The sequence below is a fragment of the Lithobates pipiens genome, unplaced genomic scaffold (genome assembly GCF_037356315.1).
Source record: "Lithobates pipiens isolate NorthernLeopardFrog02 unplaced genomic scaffold, aLitPip1_a1.2 Scaffold_88, whole genome shotgun sequence".
NCBI lineage: Eukaryota > Metazoa > Chordata > Amphibia > Anura > Ranidae > Lithobates > Lithobates pipiens.
The window spans coordinates 547,279-551,282 of record NW_027507912.1 but is presented as its reverse complement, the minus strand read 5'-3'; positions in this window follow the sequence as shown (position 1 = coordinate 551,282).

Here is a 4,004-nt window from a genome sequence, read left to right as displayed (position 1 = left end):
CAACCTCTCCCTATAGTGACAGAAGAAAGAATGTAAAATGGCCGCCGGATCGGGTGTATTTATAAGTTAGGGGGAATGTCCAAGTGTCCATGTGCTGTAATGTCTCAATTGGCTGTCCTGTACCCCATGATGGATGTGTCATCATAGGTCAAAGTTCTTTTACACAGTAAACACGGAAGTCCGCCGGGCGAACGGCGCCAATAGTCCACCGAACGGGTGGACCGCGAACAGCCGAAATTCGCCGCGAAACGACCGCCGGGCGAACTGTTCGGCCATCAATAATGGGGATCTATCTTCTTCATTCTGCATAACCATGTTAAAGTCACCTCCTACTAGATGCGGAACGAGAGGAGTTTGCATCAACCAGCTGGCAGTGGAGCTAAAAAAATTTTTTGCAGTGCGAGTTTGGGGCGTAGATTTTGGTGATTCTGAGATCGTGCGGCTCTATAGTTAAATAATTAGTGGCTGCGGATCCTTATCCACAGATTTGAGCTCATAGAGTAAGCTCCTGAGCAATAATATTTTACTTTACCCTTGATAGCCTTTGAGCCTATGCCTTTGCCAACCCAGAGATTTTTCATGCAATACAAATTTGCAGCTTATAGGTGAGTTTCTTGTGCTAGGGCTATGTCTATATGAAGATGTTTTAAATTCCTCAAGATTTTCATCCTTTTCATAAGAGAGGACTGTCCCTTAAAGCGGGAGTTCCGCCGTTTCTTTTTTTTAAAGTCAGCAGCTACAAATACTGCAGCTGCTGACTTTAAAATATGGACACTTACCCATCCTGCTTGCCCGAGATGTCGGCACCCGAAGCCGATCTGTTGCTCAGCTCTCGGGTGCTGCCACCGCCATCTTTGGTATGGGAATGAGGAAGTGAAGACTTTCCAGTTCCCTACTGCGCATGCGCGAATCACGCTGCGCAATAAGGACGACCCCTGCTGTCTCTCCAGCAGACAGCGGGGGGGGGGGGGGCAGGAAGTGGAGTAAATACCCACAGATTCTGCGGATATCTATTCCCAGAAGTGGGTGCAGATACCTGTATTATACAGGTTTCTGCACCCCCCTCCCCCTGAAAGGTGCCAATTGTGGCACCGGAGGGGGGGGGGGGGTTTCCGATGAGTGGAAGTTCCACTTTAGGGTGGAACTGCGCTTTAATATTCCATGATATCACTCCCATTGATTAGCTATTTAGAGAACCTGTGAGCAGTACTGTATATGCAAATGAAAAAGTCACATAAAGCTGTTTGGCCTTGGAGTAAATATATATTGATATAAGTGCGAAGAGTAACAAAGGCTAGGTGCTTGCTAAAAGGAGAAGGTAACAACAGAGCAAACCAGAGTAATAACCAACGCATAATAATAAACAAAACCAACTGAGAGATTTGTGGCTTCTCATTTTTCTGCATGGAGTCTCAATACAATTGTAGACCCTATAAGCTTATGAGGGGGAAGATGCAGCTGCCATACAGATAATAACTTCACATATTAGCCAAATGCTGAAATAAAAAAGACACAATTTGTTCCCTCTAATAAGGTCAAAGTAGCAATTCCATAACACATATCAAATCAGTGTGGAAAGCTGCATAAGGCGCAAGCAAGACAGTCAAATTAAACCTCATAAGGAGATATAAGAAAATAATAATATGTTTCTTATCAAGGAATCGTACATACTAACTTTTGGAGAGCAAATCTGTTATAGCAAGGTACTGAGGTCAATCAGCGAGGTTTAATGTGGTCACCAGATATAGAAATGTGCTGTCAGGGTCTTTCCTGGGTCTGCGTTGGTCCATTGGACGAAGAGAGCCTGGAGTCCAAGAAGTAATGTTGCTGTGAGAAGTGTAGTTGAGGGAGTATAAGAAGGCCTCCTTATCAAAGGGGGCCTTGAAAGAACGTTTTGTGACCATCTATGGGAAGTGATCTTGCATTTCGATAGAACTGCCCTATAGCTAGCTTATCAGCACAGTTTAATTACTTGACAATAACAAGACTTGGAGAAACTCTTTCATCTGAAGGGGCCTCTAGATGGCAATTGAGGTGAGTCCCAGAGCTTCAGGTATACGAACAATGAAAATGTTTCAGAAGGGAACAGCCCTTGCAAGATTCTGGAAGACCGGTTAGTCTCAGATTGCTATGCCTGGATCGATTCTCCAGGTCTTCTACTTTATTCAGTAGGGGTTGTTTGCTTTTTTGAATGGTGCTGAATAGTAGCATGAGCCTGCTGGTTTTCATCCTCCAGTGCTGAAACCCGGTGCCCAACTTCAGAGAGCCACTGAGAATGCTCTCCCATCCCTTTTTTAGCCGGTCAATGCCAGCCTTCACAGCCTTCTCCACAGCTGCAGTGATGGCTGGGAAGAGCAGAAAAGCTACTGCCTGTGCCTTTTTTATCATTGGAAGAATCTTCACCAGAGCACAGAGGAGTAAGGGTGCTATAACAAGCAAAGTTGTGTCCAGCATCTGGAGTGTATACCATGATGGCTGCAGGAGCCGCTTCTATGTGACTAAGCTAGCGAGATGATGGCTGAGAGTGGCATCTGCTCTTGTCCAAATAGTGCTCCATGTAAGAAAAGTTGTGGAGAGCAGGAGGGTCGGGTGGTACAGAACTGAAGGTGGGTTTTAAATTTTTTTAGTAAGCTCAGCAGGAGCCGCCAGGGATCACATCTGCTCCAAATGATACCGCAACTAGAAGCCCATTCAGGTAATTCTAACCAGCAAGACTCTCCCAAGGCTCACCATAGATTCAGTCTCCAGGTTATAATAGGTGCAGCAAGCAATGGGATCCCTCACTCCAACCTCCCATAACTGCCTGTCTATCAAGCGTAGAGAGGATCCAGCAACAGCAATCTTTTAGGCAACTTAAAAGAGGTTGGCTCTATAGATCTACATATCTAAATGTTCCAATTGATATGATATAAACATGCTGCAAATTTGAATGCTCTATTAACCCCTTGTCAACACCTCCTCCCTGCCCTTTAGCAGCTTCTAGATGCCAGCAGGCAGAGACAGGCATTTGGGTCAAGTGACCGCTTTGATTGGTTGTCACAAAGATCACATGAATGGAAAGCGCCTAATTGCAAGCATGCATCGGGAGCTTTCCAATCCCTGCTGGCAATTGTGCTGGGAGAACGCAGGGTGCGCGCTTTCTGCACAGAAATGTTTATATATAGGCCACATATATGGGGCCACTCAACATTAAAGCCCACCTGCTGGGAGGCCGCATATATGCGTACAGGCCGTCGGGGAGAGGTTCATAGATTTTTTAAGTTCAACGGATTGGAGAGAAATAAAATATTTTAGCCCGTGTTGCTGGTTATATCTCCTCTATTATAATGAAAACCACCAACCAATACTTGTGTGGTGCCGGGTTGACAATTCCTTTAAGAAGGTCAGCAGATTGTTTCTTCCTGAAACCTGTTTCTCTCTTCCCTGAAATGAAGGAAATCACAGGGAGAGAGGGGTGAATAAAGCATTTGGATTGGCTGCTGCTGCAGCCAGTCCCTAGCAACTGGGCTAGTGAGAACTTTGATTTGTCAATCCATTTAGTCTTGAGCACTTCCACTTCTGGGGACAGTATTGCGGACACTTTTTTACCCAAAGATAGCCTGCTGAAAGCAGGATCTGCCCCTGGAAACTGGGGATGTCTGGACATTTAAGCAAAACTGACTGAATACACCTAAACAGAAGTACAGAACTGCCTCACATTACTGCATGCTATATAAAACAAAGTGAAAAATTGGGCTGGAATTCCACCTAAATCAATTTTAGATTAAAGCTGTCTAAATAGCAGATCAGGAGATACTGGGACTGCTTATTGGGTGCTGACATTTGTACCAGCTGGAGGCTATTAGGTAAATATTTTAAGAAATACATGTGGTGTCAGGTGTGTGTTCCTAAGAAAGATGTGACTTTTACCTTAAACAATTACGGTAATTAAAACTTCAGTGTACTAAACTTGTTTGTCTTTCATTATATAAGCCAAACATGTTCTTTGTAGTGTTAGACCTCCA